General features: G+C 37.5%; 1 pseudogene across 1 annotated transcript; it reads right to left on the bottom strand.

The window, feature by feature from the left end:
* Positions 1 to 8,829: 8,829 nt before the first annotated feature.
* Positions 8,830 to 10,160, bottom strand: LOC308563134 (beclin-2 pseudogene; annotated as a pseudogene). The gene has a single exon. The product of its transcript is annotated as a beclin-2 pseudogene (transcript).
* Positions 10,161 to 17,195: the final 7,035 nt, after the last annotated feature.

The raw sequence follows: 17,195 nt of genomic DNA, 5'->3' as shown, positions 1-17,195 counted from the left end.
AGGTCCATCCATGCTGTCGCAAAATGTAAGATTTCCTTCTTTTTTACAGCCGAGTAGCATCCCATTGTGTGCATGTCCCACAGCTTTTTTATTCACTCATCTACTGATGGGGACTTGAGCTGCCTTCAAATCTTGAATATTGTAAATAACGCTGCAATGAACATAAGTGTGCATGTATTATTTCAGATTAGTGTTTTGGGTAAAGGTGAAGGGATTAAGAAAAAATAAAACTAAAAACTAAAAACAAAAAAACACACAACTCATAGACACAGACCACAGCATGGTGATTCCCAGAGAGAAAGGGGGTGGGGGAGGGAGAAGGGGGTAAAGGGGGTAGAAATGGTGATGGAGGGAGACTTGACTTTGGGTGTTGAACACACAACACAATATACAGATGACGTACTCTAGAATTATACACTTGAAACCTATATAATTTTATTAACCAATGTCATCTCAATAAATTCACTAAAAACAAAACAAACACACCAAAGTCCCTTCAGATTTCTGGCCCTATCCCTAGTGTCCCATTGAATAGGTCTGAGGTGGGTCCTTAGAATTTGCATTTCTAACAGTTCCCAGATGCCGCTGATCTTGACCCTACTTTGATAATTACAGTTCTAGAGAATTCTGCTTCAAAGGAAATTTATTTCAGAGAATAATTTTGGAATTAGTGTGGATGTAAGGGTACAAGAATGCACAACTTCACAGGATCAGCCAAAATTTACTTCTAGTAGAAAACATATTTTCCCCCTCTTCTTCTTCCAGCTAAAGGCATACAGATACTCCCCTCACCTGTGGGGGATACGTTCCAATACCCTCAGTGGATGTCTGAAACCACGGATAGTACTGCACCCTTTATATACTGTGCTTTCTTATCCATACATACCTGTGGAAAGTTTAATTTATAAATAGGTCACAGTAAGAGATAAACAACAAGAATTTAAAATAGAATAATTATCAAAATATACTGTAATAAAAGTTATGTAAATGCAGTCTCTCTCTCTCTCTCGAAATATCTTCTTGTACTGTGCCCAACCTTCTTGTGACGATGTGAGATGATTCAATGCCTATGAGATGAAGTATCCAGAATGACAGGCAACTTAAAACTTATAAACTATTTCTGGAATTTTCATTTAATGTTTTTCAGATTGTGGTTGACCATTGGCAACTGTCACTGCAGAAAGTGAAACCACAGATAAAAGGGGCTATCATAGTGATTTTTCTAATAAGTAGTGTTAGGACGGTGTTATAAAGAACTGTGAAGCAACCACTCCTTACCTCAAAGGAACTGTATTTTTTCCTTCCCTAAACCAGGGAGAAAATTGAAGCTTGGGAATCAAAAAGTTTTTGATAAAAGTTAAGTGCAAAAGATACCAAGGAAACAGTAAAACACAGGTTATCATGTCTCAACTGGAGGGAAAGGAAAAGGGGTGGCGTGAAAATGGAGTGCCGTGTGTGACTTTGTAAATGTTCAAGATTATGATGGATGTGGTAAGAATTGTTCAAACCTCCTCCTTGCTCTATCTTAGAGTGCAGATGATAAATGGGTTCTATTATGTTAGAGGACAGGGCCATTTAAAAAAAAAAACAAAAAAAAAAAAAACAAAGAGAGAGAGACAAAAGGAGGAATGGCCAAGCTGTCGAGAGTGCCAATGGCCATGCAGGTAAAATCAGTTAGGCCATTAAAAAGTTTGGTTAGTTTCAGATCGCCATGCTAGATTAGAGTCTGTACACTCATTTCGTTATGTCTGTCTCTCTTGGAGTTGAACAAAACATACTAAATCAAATTAGGGTTACAAAGTTAAGTGATTTCAACCATCCATATGTCTCTTCCCTTTTTTCCTCATTAACTGTGAATTATTTTACTTGGTTGAACAGGTAATTTTAAAACAATAAACTCATATTTATTTGTGGCTCACTCTTTCTCTCTCTTCCTTCATCTCTCTGCTCAAATGTTACCTCACCACAGCCTTTTGTAACCACCCTGCCCAAAAAGCATCTTCTTTGCTGCTGAACTCTCTATCCCTTATTCTGCTCTCCTTTTCTAAATATTTACCCTGGAGTAAAAGTCAAAATATTTAACCTCTAGGGGTAATACAGAAATGCCAATACCATCAATCAGAGTGGATGCCCGCTAAGCTCCTACTGGGCCAGACATTAATTCTTTAGTGCCTAGATCAAGAGGAAGCCTGGGGGTCCCTGGGAAGGCCTACGGTGGCCAGGGTGAGGGAAGTGCACTTGAGGATACTTACCACGCAGTACTAAAGTATTTCAATATTTTCACAATCTGTACAGCCCTCCCCACCCATCCCAGTAGAATACCAGCCTGTACTTACCTGGTATTATTGTTAGTACATTTGTGTTTGTATCCCCTGCCTCCAGAATTTAAACTCTAGAGAATAGGAGCTCTGTTTTGTTCACTAATACAAGGTAGGGCAAAAGTGGGCTTACAGTTGTTTGTACAGAAAATAATACAATAATTAACACATAATAATGCAAGAATAAACTGTTTCATGTACTCACAACTGTAAACCTACTTTTGCCCCACCTTGTATATCTTCAGAGACCAGAACAGTGTCTTTCTATATGGTAAGCACACGATAAATATCTGTTGAGTGAATGAATAAATGAATGATATGTAACAGATTTACATACACAAGGAAAAGTCTTAGAATTTATCATTTCTTGCTTTTCATTGCAGAAATATACTTCATAAAAATATATCAGTAGTAGCTTAATATTTTTACTAATATTTGAACATGTCTTTTAATTTAGTAGTACAATGGATTCTCAATTCTGTATGTGCAGATGGTTGAGCAGCTGAAGTTTGAAAGAAGTGATAGTCAAACACTTCAATATAGCACTTTATTTTTAAAATGTTTTGAGCCCATAGTATATAAATACATATACTTTTAAAAATAATAGCTATGTTCTACTAATTATTATATGCATGAAACATCCTAAATAGAAATTTTAAAATATGAGGTAAAGAATTAAGCAATATTCAACATTAATTTTATTTATTACTGTTCCAAATTTTTTCATACCACAGCACTACTAATTGAAACTTAATAATACTGACTTTCAGTGCTAGCAGTATTATTTACTCTATTTCATTTTTCTGGAAACACAATATTGCTATAATATTTTTTGATATAATTGGACAAAATTTCTGGTTGTAAGCTAACTGAACTCATTTGATTTTCATGGCTCTCATAGCTGAAAGAGATAACCTTACAAAGACACAAAGATCCAAATACAAAAAGAAGTCACCAGCTACACTTATGAAATCATAATATTTATTTTAAAATTTCACCTATCTGAGCAATTATGAAGTTTGTTGAAATTCAGCTTGTCAATTTCTATCTTTCCTAATGTCTATCAACTGCTCAAACAACTTAGAAGAGGTTAAATGGTTATATTTTTATCAAGTGGGTTAAACCCTCTGAAACTTCACATTTGGGATATCATAAAATAAATTTGAAAATCAGCTTTTTAGTTGTTTCATACTGATATGTACATAGATGACCCTTGTAGGCAAATTTTAGAAAGTAATAACCTAATTAGACAAACAGCTTCAAATGACTTTTCGAAGTGCTCTCTTCATAACATTAATGTTTTTGGGGAAAACAAGCAAACAAACAAACATGCTACTTTCTCATAATTTTAAAACATTATTTCTACATTAAAGGGATAAACTGTGTTAATTTTTCTCTAAAGTATCTTCTGGAACCCATACAATATGTAAATATAGCACCCTTTAATAGAGCATCTTGGCATATTAAATATCTTAAGCTGAAGGAATTTTTTTTAAAAAGGCAGAAACAAGAAAGTCACTCTGACATCCTCCTCGTCATACTTCTTCGCTGAAGTAGATCATAAAATTCTCATGTGAAAAGTTCTCTCCTTGGGCCAGAAGGAGGGAGGACATGCTTATCACCAGAGACAGGGAACTTGGAACCAAGAACTCTGCACAAACGAACCTTGTTAAACTAACCTTAATTTTCCTACTTGCTGCTTCTCCTTGGGTCTTGTCAATTGTTCACAATTTCATTGTTTCTTGGTGTAAAAGGTATGAAAGTATCCTTCTCTGGTCACTTCTTTGGGACTTTATTCTCTCTTGAAGACTCCCATGTACGTATAAAAGTTCAATCAAATGTGTATGCTCTTCTCTTGTTAATCTGTTTTTGTCAGTTTAATTTTCAGACCTAGCCAAGGACCCTAAGAAGTTTGAGAAAGATTTCTCCTTTCCCATGGGTACTACTTGGTATTAAATTTAAAATATTGCCTCACATAACTTTACATCATTACTCCATATCTTATGACAAAGTATTATAAAGATACCATGATTTAGGTTTCTACAATTATAAATCCACATAAATTGGCGTATGTAATCTGCAAGGTGCCATGTGCCTGGAGGGGAATGGCTGAGCCTGTGGGTTCTGCCAACACTTCCACTCCTCCGAACCCTCCTTCTCTTGGCGAAACTTGAGTGTAGCAGTGATAAGTGACTTTCTGACAAACAGATCTGTTAAGAGCATCAAGGTCAGTACATTAATTAAATTAGAATGAAGCTTAATTCCTTCCTCATGTTCAATGAAATTTCTAATACTAACTTCGCATACCCCCAAGGAATGTTTGTACCTACTTCTGTGAGTGCACACCCTGCTTTGGAGAGAGCTTTGTGCGGTCTAAAGATATAACCACCATTTACCCTACTAAATATTTTGACTTTGTGAGCATCTAATTAAAAGCAGGTTCTCTTTCTTTGTAAAATAAGTTCACTTGATAAAACTAAACACCCAGGTTTTTTTCTCTTTAAAATGTTATCTAGACAATTTTCTTTTATGTAAGAAAAAGAAAAAAAAAAAGATTCAGACTTGTGTTTTCAGTTTTTACAAGAGATTAATATGTAATTACTAATCAGCTTCATTATTTCCAAGCTGCTTATTTGGGTCTTCATATTAAAAAAAAAAAAGCCTCATAGAAGATTAGATTACATATAGATTAAAAATTGATGTGTACTAATGTCAACTCTTATATACTATTCTTACTTAAGTTTTGTTTTCCAATATCTTTTCATTTCACTAAGCCTTAAAAATTCAGTGTTATCATACAAGATACCAGTAGAAATATCTAAATATGAATTCTAGCAATCTCTTTTGTTACCTTTAACCTCGAATGTTTCAATATTTTCAAATCATTTTTCTTTTGTGTTTTGTTGTCAAGAGGTTTGGGATTTTTTTGCTATATATTTCATCTATTTTAAATTTCACAATAACTACTTTCATATTTTATTAAGGACGTGTAAGATCATAAGTACAAAAATACCTCAAGTTGTGACATGGTAAGATTCCTCTATCACCTCCTTCAGAGCTTCTAAAGGAATGAGAAGAGGGCTCTGTGTAATTAATGGCTCCTTGTAAGACTCCAAACTGTCAGAATAATTTGAAGGCAGATTAGTTTTACAGATTGTTTATTAGCATACTGGCAGAGGAGTGCTGACAAGGGGCCTGCTTCCCGCTTGGCTCTGCAAAGATTGGATCTTCCTGGGGAAAAACTGTTCTGTGAAGTTGGGGTGGGAAGCAGGGTAAGGAGGGACCGAGGCCAATGCTTTGCAATTGAAAGTGGCACTCTAGGGTCTGCATTTAAGATCTTTGGCAAACGGGGCAGAACTAAAACTTTTTCTGAGGAATTCAATCGAATTCACATTTCCCCCTTAACTATTTACATAAAACATGCCCTCTGAGAAACTAAAAAACTCTCAAAAACACTATTTCGATTTTTATCAGTGTGTGTACACACACATACACTTGTGTGTGCATGCCTGTGTGGGAGGGATATTTATGCATTTAGTGGATAACCTATTTTTCTAATATGGTTTATAAAATCCAAGCCAAACCAAGCAGAGGGTTAGCAAATAAATCTCCCACCACCTAAGAAGACAAGTACGGAAATGAAAGCCGCACGTTACACTTTGGCCCAATATCAGTGGAGTTTCTTTTTGGCTTTACTGTTTTAACATTCCAGATTATCCTGTGCACATCCCTGAGCTTGCCTTGGATTTTTAGCCTGACCTTTTGAGTGCAGTTGACTTTTGCAAATTGTTTGAGGTAATAGTGACAAGCCAGAAAGACTGAATATTTTTAAAATCTATGTTAGGATTTTACAAGCTTTTATAAAATTTTCCTTTTTTTTAAATCCTCACTTGAGGATATTTTTAAAAATATAAAATTTCATACAGAGAAATACAATAATGTTCATATAAATAATAATAGAATTTATACATCTTTAACATTTCCAAATGTTTATCACACATTCAATATTACTTGTTCATGGCAACATCCCTATGTGGTGAGCATTTATATTCTTAGTCCACTTTATATGGAAATACTAAAGCTCAGTTTTATTACATTGCCCAAGTTAATACAATATGGGGTGGCAAAATGTGAACTTGAGTCAAGATCCCACCACATTTTCATTCCAGGACACACCTTGGTCTTGAAAATCAATCACATCAAGTTTATCACCTGCCTCTTTCCTGACTTCTGATTTGTCCTAAACATATATATTCTAGAAGCAAAAATTCTTTTTATCTCCTGTTAGAATTTTATGTGGTCACGTTCACTTTATAGCCTGAGTCGTCATATTTTTGCTCTGTGAGTCCTTTACTGCTCAGAAGCCCAGAGCTATTCTGGGACTATGCTTCTGCCCTATATATAGGCCATTACTTTGAAAATTAGATGAGTAGTAACCTTATTAATATTTCATATTCTCAATCCTGCTTGAATTGATAACATTGCAGTAATTTTAGTGTGAAATAATGTAACATAATACGCACGGAGAATAAGTAGTCCTGTCAAAATTAATAAAACTTAGTTGTGAGAGGGAAAAAATTTCTCACTTTTTAACCCCAGTTCAGAAGGATTTAAGCTTTCTCTCTGCCTTATTCTAGTTGCCATATTCCTAAATAAAGCATCTTTCCGTGCTAGACTGTAAACAAAAGCTAGCTTCTTATTTACGCTCCAGCTGAATATAGAGCAGTGTGTCCTATGCATTCCCACAGAAGTGCACTGTGATCTGGAAGCATTGCAGAGTTAGGGCATGAGAAGAGGGTGGCCTCAGTAGGGGGACCGCCTGTCCCTACAGTGTAGGTGGCTCCCTTGAAGGGCAAGCATATTTATGCACATGTTATTTAAGATAAATACCAAAGCCCTTGGTTCTATCGATTATTAAGGTGACAATACCCAGTGAACAGAGAGGCAGAGCCCTCTTCTGAAGAGGCAAACAGTGTATAATCTTGGCCTCATCTGCTCCTTCTACTCTCCCAGCTCTGCGTCCTGTACTTGTGAGTTCATTTAAGTCAGCAGAGAGGTAACTTACTCTAATCCTCATTGTCGTCTCTCATCTTCCTGGCTTTCTATTTTCCTGGCCCCTATCCCTTTAGTAGATACCAATGTCAGACCTTGCCCCATTCTTTGATGAACCCTTTGCACTATCTTATCAGGCATGTTGACCTTGAACTTTGTTGCTTTTGTTTGTTTATTTTGTTTTTGTTTTTAAATATATCTTTATTGATTTCAGAGAGAGGAAGGGAGAGGGAGGGAAAGAGATAGAAACATCAATGATGAGAGTCCTCATTGATCAGATGCCTCCTGCACGTCCCCTGGCTGTGGATTAAGCCTGCAACCAGGGCATGTGCCCTGACCAGGTATTGAACTGCCATCTCTTGGAGCCTGGGTCGATGTTCAACCGCTGAGCCATGTCCTGCTGGGCTATTTAACTTGAACTTTGTTTTATTCTTACCTCTGGACAGTCTGTTAATTTTTTGTTTTGCAACTTTTGGCAAGAAGAGTTCCCTCTGCCAAGCTGTCCACCCAACATAATACCTCCTATAGTGCTAACTCCTAACATACAGCCATAAGAAAGGGTGACTTCCTCCAGTTAGAAAACAAGATGAAAATTCTTTAAAGATTTGAAAAAATATGTTTCTTTTTAATTGCAAGCCCTTAGAAAGTGTGGAGAAATTTAATATTTGCAGTTTTACTAATTCTATGGAATTCTCATTGCTAATGGGAAATATTTATTTTTCCTCTATTAATGCTTTTTTTTTTTTTTTTTTGAAGAATTGTGTAGAGATTTATTTAAAGTTGCTCAGGAATGAAAGGTAAGGGAGGTTAACACTATTCACCATAGCAAAAACTTTAAAATCTTTGAATATGCCTCCTCCCTAAATTCTACTACATACACCAGTGGCTCAATTACTTTTATTTTCTCATAAAAAAATTGAAGACCACCACCTTTCTCTTTACCACCCCCTCTTCTCTCATCCCCACCCTCAGTTCTTTCCCTCTACAACCCTTTATCCCATCACCTTGTAGTTTAATCTTTGCTGTCATTTTGAATTTGTTCAGATAGGGAAGAGTAAAGAGGAAGGTACAAGGGAGGCAAAGCTGTGCTGGGGAAGACAGCAGTGGCTTTTGGTTTGCTCTGGGCAATACTTTCATTATCCTTAAATTAATGTCTGTGCAGTCACTTATTATTATTCTTTTTCTTTTTAAATTAAATTTATCTTTATCATTGAAAGTATTACAGATATCCCCTTTTTCCCCCCATTGACCCCCTTCACCCCACTCCTGCCCCCAACCCAGGCCTTCATGGCACTACCTTCTGTTTCCATGAGTTTTGCATATATGCACATAAGTTCTTTGGTTAATTGTTAAAGTTATAAACCTATTATATTCTTCAGTTTTACAATTGATCTAATAAGATTTTCACAAATAAAATATTTTAAAGCAAAAAAATCTCTCTGCCTCATAGAAAAAAAAATTATTTTTCACAATACCTAGAGACCCAAACGAGGCTCCACTTAAAATTTGTAAGAATGAGCTTGAATGCCTTTGTCCAGCTCATCCGTGTTCAAGAGGGTTCTGATGGAATAGAATTCACCACTAACTTCAGGGTCTTCCATTAGATCCTTTTCCACATGGATCCTGTAGGGCATACAGAGACCAGGCTCACCTTTCTCAGCTTCTTCCTTGAACTACTGCATGCAGTCCAAGAAAGGCATCATCACCGGGTCAAACTTGTTATACAAGAGAGCACTCTGCCTCCTGTTGTAGAACAAGGACAGCTCAATGGAGCCCTCCGTTAAAGACTTCAGATAGGAAAAGTTTCCGCAGGGGATGAGTCAATACCTCTGAAACTCCATACCAACTGTGTTAGGGCCAGAAGCAGCAAGGCTGTCTGACCCCAAACTGTGTTAATCTCATTCCAGCACACAATTGATCTAATAGTATTTTCACAAATAAAATATTTTGGATGGAGAGGCAGCTCAATCTGAAGTTATTGATGATGGCCAAAGGGCCATAATGGTGTTATCTCAAATGTTGACCTGAAGGCATGGGCTTTCTCCAGCCAGTCCAGCTGGCTCTGGGCATACTGCAGCTGGTTCTCCATGCTCTTGTTAGTCATACAGCCCCAATTGTTGCCATTGCAGTTTACTGTAGTCCCTATGATACTGCTTTTCCTGCTCATCCAGTGTCTCAGTCTCTGCCTGGACTGCCTCCAGAGCTTCAGCTTCTCTTTCTCTGTTCTTTTCCACCTCGTCCAGTTCCTAGATCAGCCTCACTTCCTCCAGCTCCACGTCCTTCACTCCCTCTGCAGTGTCTCCCTCTCATCTTCACTTATTCTCTCCCTGGCCTCCAAACAGCGTTAGTAATTCTGATTCTCAGATTCTAAGATAGTGAGTTAGGTGTCCAGTTGCTCCAAAAGATTGTCAGTACAGTCCTCACATGGGGGTGGTCCAGATCTTCTTCACCAGAATGGTGGTCGAAAATGTCCCTAGTGGCCTTTTGAATGTTATTGAGACTTCTCCCAAAGCCCAACTTCCCCAGTAAGGTGGAGTTACTGGAGCCGTACCTGGACATCTTGTTATCACCAGGGAGGGTCCAGCCAGAGACACCATCTTGTAGCTTTTCATCATCTTTCTCTACCCTGAAGGTAGAGTCATCCTCTGGAGTTTCTCCTGGCTCCCCCTGAGCTGAGGGGAGCCTCAAAGCAGCAGGTTCTTGGCTGGTGTCAAGGCCTGAGGTCTCCATGGACTGAGTCAGCTTCAGGGGCTGGTGGCAGCACTGGCAAATGAAGTGGATGGAGGACATGATGGAGGTATTGACTTCCAACTTTGATTCTAAGTTTCTTCTGGCTCCTCAGTTACTTCTCTATTTATACTTTTAAAGCTCCTTTAGAGGAGTAATTCATTTTAAATGCGTATCTCATCTGTCTCTATGAATTCTTAATGAAGCCACAAACATTAAAAAAATAGTGGTAAACTCAAAGGTGGGTTACTACAAATGTGTAGGTAATTTTGTACATACGAGGATTCAGAAAGTGGAAATCACAAATCATTGTTATCTAGTCATCTAAATTACAGATTCTTATTTTCACATAACAACTCAGAATCTGTTTAGACATATACCAATAGATTCATTTATAGGATCCAAACACAACCCAAAGTATACATTTAGCTTGAGCTTGGTTCAAGCTCAGATTCTGTGCTATGTTCCTATGCTTGAAATAATTATCATTAACAATAAGTTTTAAATCCTTTCTAAATAAAATTTATTTTGACTTGAGCATGTTTTTATATCAGTGGCATTGATTTTATTCACATGTTCATTTTTTTTCATTCATTCTTTAGATTATATAGTCTCCCACAATAGTGTTTATCATATATTCCTGAGTGCTTCTGTTTATGTTCAGTTTTATATCATCATACTTCCTATTTTTTAAATGTTGAAATTTTGTATGTCTCATTATACTTCATATATTTCTCCCTTAACCACATTTGAGACTTCACCACATTTGCATGTCAGAAGGGAAAGGCGTGGAGTGAGAGAGGAATAGCTAAAACTGTTTAATACACAGAACTAGGCAGCCACTGTAACACTCGATGCAAGTGGATGGAAGACTGTCTGACCTTCAGGGATCTCCATGGCTGATATACTGCATGGTTCCAGGATTTTTTGGCAGAACAATGTTATTAGACAAAAAGGTCCCTAGTGTCCCGTGTAAACTACCTAATTAGGGTTATTAATTGTTAAATTATTTTAAGATTTAATTTAATGCGCTACCTTAGAAGAGTCTACTTTATTCGCTAATCCTTGTCAAGGTCTTCTGAATATTTGAGATTGTCTACAGCTCCACTTAAAACTTGTCATAAAGATGCTTATAGTAACCTAAAAACTTGAAAGGACTGATATGATTTCCCAAGTTTCTCCCATTGCCAGGTATTACGAGATCAAAGGCCAAGCCCAGAGAAGTGACGAAAGCTTTCCATATATTAAATTGCATATATATATATATTTTTTACTGTTGTGTTTAATCAATTGGTAAAAATCACTGTAACCCTTCACTCCTCTTAAGCAAGAGAGCATTTCTTTGGAACTTTTCTCCATCCATTCACTTTTTTTTTTTTTTTTTAAAGCATCCTGTAACTCTGCCTGTTAAAAGTTAAGACGTTTATGTGAGAGTTATTAGTACAGTTTGCCAAATAGTTCATGTTTTCTTCCTTGTAGGCACATCATAGGATTACATTCCTGGCTTACATGTGGGTAATGGACCTGTGCACCTAGATCTGGCCAATGAGTTGTGCCAAAGCATTTAATTGTTAACATGAGACCTTCCAAATTTATTTTTCTTTTTCCTAAGGACCCAGAAAAGTTTCAGGTAGTGACTCTTCCCATTAGCCAGGACCTTCCACTAAGGGCAAACTATGCAGGGGCCCCTAGTTAACCCACAATGAACATATATCATGAGCCAAAAATAATCCTTTGCTGTGTTGAGACACTGAGACACTGTGGTTACTTCAGCATGACCTTATCTAGTCCATCTGATGCAGCATATAACCTGACATTTTAATATATTTAAAAGTTGCAATTTTATCCTTTAAAATACTTTAATAGAGCAACACTGCTCATTTTCAAATATCTGAATTCTGTAAAGGTAGTTTCAAGTGTTAAAATATTTTCCTGTTCATGGATAAAAGATCATGAGTTTTAATGATCTGTAGAGTTTGTCCTGAACTTTGACAAGGCACAATGACATTAAACATCAATCACAAGGTAATTTGCGGTTATCATTGGGCTGTTATTTTGTCTTTGTTAAAGGCAAAAACTTCAAATACATATGAGAAATCAGTTTTGCATTCTAATATTACTATGCTTGTATGCTCAGAAATAGACTTGGGAGTCAATAAACTCCACTGGGAATTAGTCATTAAAATACATGAGTACGTGCTGCTGGCTCAGGGTTTTAACACAAGTTCATTTGTTTTTCCATGTATCACTGTTTCAGAACATGTTGATTATAGGTTAACGCATTCATGAGGCTTAGAGAACACGGGCATTTTGGTCAGGCAGCTACTGACGGTTCTGCAGTTTCACCTCAATATTCAGTTCCACTGGTGATGGGAATCACTTATTGAGGTCCCATTTCCTTTCTGGGGAGGGAAGAATGGACTTTCTGGCAAGCTCCTTTCTCTAGCATGTCTGAAAGCTCCCCAGTTATGCTTCTACTTTTAAATCGTATCCTCCTCATCTCCAACCTGTTGTGGTTTTGATTGAAGACAGTATATCAAAACAATTTCCATCTTACTCCCAATTTAAGGATTCAAAGTCCAAGCTTGGACTTTGAAAGATATCCTTTATCTTTTGAAAGATATTGTGCACTGTGAATCTCACTTCCTCCCAGAATCCAAGCCACACTAGTTCTGTGGGTGCTTGCTTCCTAGAATCAAGTGCTATCCAAATATCCTCTCTTTAGGCATTTAAAGTTTTCTCGGGCAATCTACAGTGGATGCATGGTGGTAGGAAAAAAATGAAAGGATTAAAGATTAAAAATATTAAATCTTATGGCTCAGGAAATAGCTTACAATTTGATAGGAGAAAATTTGAAGTACAGGGTTGGAAAGTGAAAGAGATAATCAAATACTGAAAAGCAAAGAGTGATAATCTTGTTGGTTAAATTAATATTTAGAAATCCAATACACAACTGAGTTTGGTACAATAGCTTTAAAAGATTTTTTAGATTCATCACCTAAATATTAATTTTCTTAGCCCTTCTGGGGAACTAGAGTGATGCCAGCCAGGCACAAGGAAGCCTTGTGAGGTGCTGACTCATGTGAATCAGTCAGTGCATTAAGACTGAACGTTTTTTTGAGATAAAAAGGAAAAATATTCCAAGGTGAGGCTCTTACATTTCATTTCACACATGAGAGAAAGGAATATACATATATATTATCTTTATTTTACATAAATTTATGAAAGTAAAGTTCTAATTTGTAGTAGGTACACACTGTGATGGGAAAGGTAGATTACAAGCTTGTTGTGTGCTTTGTGAAAGGAATTTCAGAAAGAGGAGACATTGATTTGTGGGGGACCTACCAATATAAAGATAATATTTCAAAACTTTCTTTTATGCAAAGGCAAAACCTGGTAGGTCTTCTTGTTTCCGTGGCTACAGAGCTCTGTTCTGTAATTCACAGTGTTTGCTATCACTTTAGGAAATGCAGGCTGCTTTATGGCAAATCAAGCAGAGTGGAGCTCATCATGATAGAAACAGCAGAACACGATACAAATAGCTGAGTTGTGACTCGCATGCTTCCACTAGGCAATTTTATTATGAGAGCCACTAGGATCCCAGGACAATAGGGTTTCTTAAGGCCTCTGCAGCAGAACTGTATTTGCCATTTCTATTTAGATAACCTCAATCATGTCTCAAGATATCTCTCACAGCTTGAGATGTCCCTTAAAATGTGATCTGTGAGATATAATGAGTAAATCCTGGGCTACTAAATGGAGCTGGGCCTGTTAAATGTGATAATTGAGGTAAGTGGTTGTACTGTCTCCCATAATTAGGGCTCCCCTGCCCATGCGGTCTTCTCTGAAGAAGACAGGGTGTCCTTACTCTGTGGATCTCAGACACTGCCACACTGCTCGTTTGGGTCAGTGGACTATGAATGTTAATGAAGTGGATCGTTGTCAATGTCTTGGAGTGAAGAAAACATGAATCAGAGTCTCAGCCAACCCAAGATACATGAGAAATATACAAATATGTATATATATATATATACATATATATAATGTATGTATATATATATTTTTTATTATAAACCACCATTGTTGGGACTTATAAGACAAAGAAAGAAATCTTGCCAGTTGCAACAATATGGCTGGACTTCTAGGGCATTATACTAAGTGAAATAAGTCAGATAGATAAAGACAAATATTGTGTGATCTCCCATATACAGGGTGTCCCCAAAACATGTATACACACTTTAACAGCTGGTAGCTCAACTGATGTTTCTTTCTTTTCAGCTAGATGAAGCTTTTAACAAAAGAAGTTCATCCTAAAATGCTACTGGAAGTGTGAAAACACAGTTGAAGTACAAACTCTGCCTTTATAATTATTCAAAGTGTGTATACACACCTTAACAGCTGGTAACTCTCTTAATTTTTACTCCTTTTCAGGCTTAACTGATTTGAAATAATGGGTGAAGCCAGACTAAGCTTTTAACATAGAAAATTTATTCACTAGACTTTTGTATGGGGATACATGAAAGGCAAAGTTTATGGTACAAAACCAGCAACAGTTGATGAATTGAGGGCACACAAGTACCAAACGAAATGATTCTTGATGTTTGTAATTCCATTGCTACCAGTTATTAGCCAGTGCCTGGACCAGAATGGTTATTAGTTTGAAAACAAGCATTGACAAAAAAATATTATTCATTTCTGTAGATTCTTTTAAATTTTGGAAATAAAGCATATGTTAATAAACACTGACTTTATAATCATTCAAAGTATGCATTTAATGGGTACACCCTATATGTAGAATCTAAAAACAAAAAACAAAAAATGAACTCATCGATACAGAAACAGATTTGTGGTTGCCAGAGGCAAGGGATGGGTTGGGTGAAATGGGTGGTGGTCAAAGGTACAAACTTCCAGTTATAAAATAAATAAGTCCTGAGATGTAATGTGCAGCATGGTGACTGTAGTTAATAGTACTGAACTGTATATTTGAAAGTTGCAAAAAGAGTAGATCTTAAAAGTTCTCATCACAAGAAAAAATAAATATTGTTAACTATTTACGGTGATGCATGTTAACTAGACTTACTGTGGTGATCATTCCACAATATGTACAAATATAGAATCATTATTCTGTAAGCCTGAAACTAATATAATGTTATATGCCAATAATACCTCAATTTAAAAATGTTTCCATAAAAACAAAGGCCTTTCTTTAGGGTGCATTTGGAACCCACAGGGTATGCTGTCTGACTTCGGATGCATAAGGGGAGCCATTGGGGTCCCGACACAGGGGCAGGGAGAGGAGATGAGGGGCGGCGACGCGCTGCCCGTGGGGGGCAGGCTGAATCAGTGCAGCTGCGCTGCACCCACCACTCTTCCCAGAGGAAGCCCGATCTCCCTGGCTCTCGGGAGGTCTGTGGGCCTGCTAGGGGAGGCAACGGATTAGAAACACCGGGGTGCCCCAGGTGCTGGCGGCCCAGCCTCTCCTATTCCTCCCCAAGGAGTCTGGATCACCGGAATGCTCTTGGATGGCTCGCCCGGAACCCCTGCTGAGAGCAACAGTGTGGCAGCGCCTCCCTGCGGTGGCTCGGCCAAGTGCAGGGGAGAACGGAAAATTGAATTGCACACACCCAGGCTGTAAATCTACAGCTTTTCAAGATCCTGAAGGGCCCTGGTGAGTCTTGTGGGCTTCTGGGGAGGAACTCTGCAGCCAGGATCTAACATCTGCTGAGGTCCAGGGCCACAGCTGGATCGTGGTGTTCCATTGCACACCCTTGGGGCCAGTTGTTCCTTCCATCAGCTGAGAGGAGTTTATAACTGTGCATAACCTACCTAGGTATCCTGAAAAATACAGAAATCAATAATACAAGTGGGATGCTGCAACAACAAACTCTACATTATGTGGCACTGGCTTTGGAAACTGGGCTATAGGCAGTGAAAAAATAATACTATATGAAGCTAGACACATGGGTATGAATGTTATGCTGTGGGAAAACATTTCGGAAATAACTACTGCCTGCAATAAAGTAAAAGGTAGATAATGTCCCTAATGAGCTTATTACTTTAGGTTTGAAAAAAATAGGAAGAGAGACTGCTTGTAACACAAATTAGTTTCTATTGGATTTTTTAAAAGGCAATTTAGCAGAGGTGATCTCAGAAAACAAAAAGATTGGCCTATTTACAAGCAGAAATAAGAGGGCATTTTGACAGTTCAGAAATTCAGGGACTTTCAGGCTTGAATGATGCTATTGATTCTTATCAAATGAGTACAAGATAAAACTGAGGATCCTTTGAGTGACAGCCTTGAACAAACACAAAATTAACACTTTGGCCGTTGCACCCTTAGCTAAAACTCATGAAGGAGTCACATAGAATTCAGGAAAACCTTCCAGGGGGCTCAAATAAACTCTCAGGGAAAAGAGGTTAGATGTGACTCTCCCCAGAGCCTTATAGCCACAAGTTATATATGATTAAACCTTAGAAAGGGACATATGTATGTTCACACATGTAAGAAAGGACAAGAATGTAGTATTAATTATCCATTTATTCTGGATATTTTATGTGTTATATTGTATATGTTATGCATTATAAACTGACTGTTCCACTATTGAATATTCTGTGTGTGTGTGTGTGTGTGTGTGCGCGCGCATGCACAGGGCAATGGGTAGTCGGATGGCTCATCCTTTGTTTCCTAGGCCACTAAAACAGGAAGACTCATATGCAGACCTAACTGATGTAAAGACTTCCTGGCATCACTCAGAGATCCTGGTCTTTGAACTCAAAGCAGAAACCAGATGGGGTTACTGCATTGTTTTGCTCTATCAGGGGAAGAAAAACAAATATTAATAACTAGAAAGGTTGACTTCAGTGTCTATAATTTACTCATTATGGTGATGCTATAGAGGTATAGAACATAGACTACCTGAAAATATTATCTAATTAAGAAGATTAAGCTAATTTTGAGGGTTTCTGTGATACAGGTTTTTAAGCAGTAAGTAATTCCAGAACGGCATATTATCTGGGTCACTGTGTAGTCTTGTCACTCATTTTGATGCTAGATAATACTCAGTTCCATTTCACTTGCTTTTGAATGCTTCTGACTTG

This window comes from Miniopterus schreibersii (assembly GCF_964146895.1).
Source record: "Miniopterus schreibersii genome assembly, chromosome: 10".
NCBI lineage: Eukaryota > Metazoa > Chordata > Mammalia > Chiroptera > Miniopteridae > Miniopterus > Miniopterus schreibersii.
Note: the sequence above shows the minus strand (reverse complement) of the source record. Positions and strands in the feature narration are given on the sequence as shown.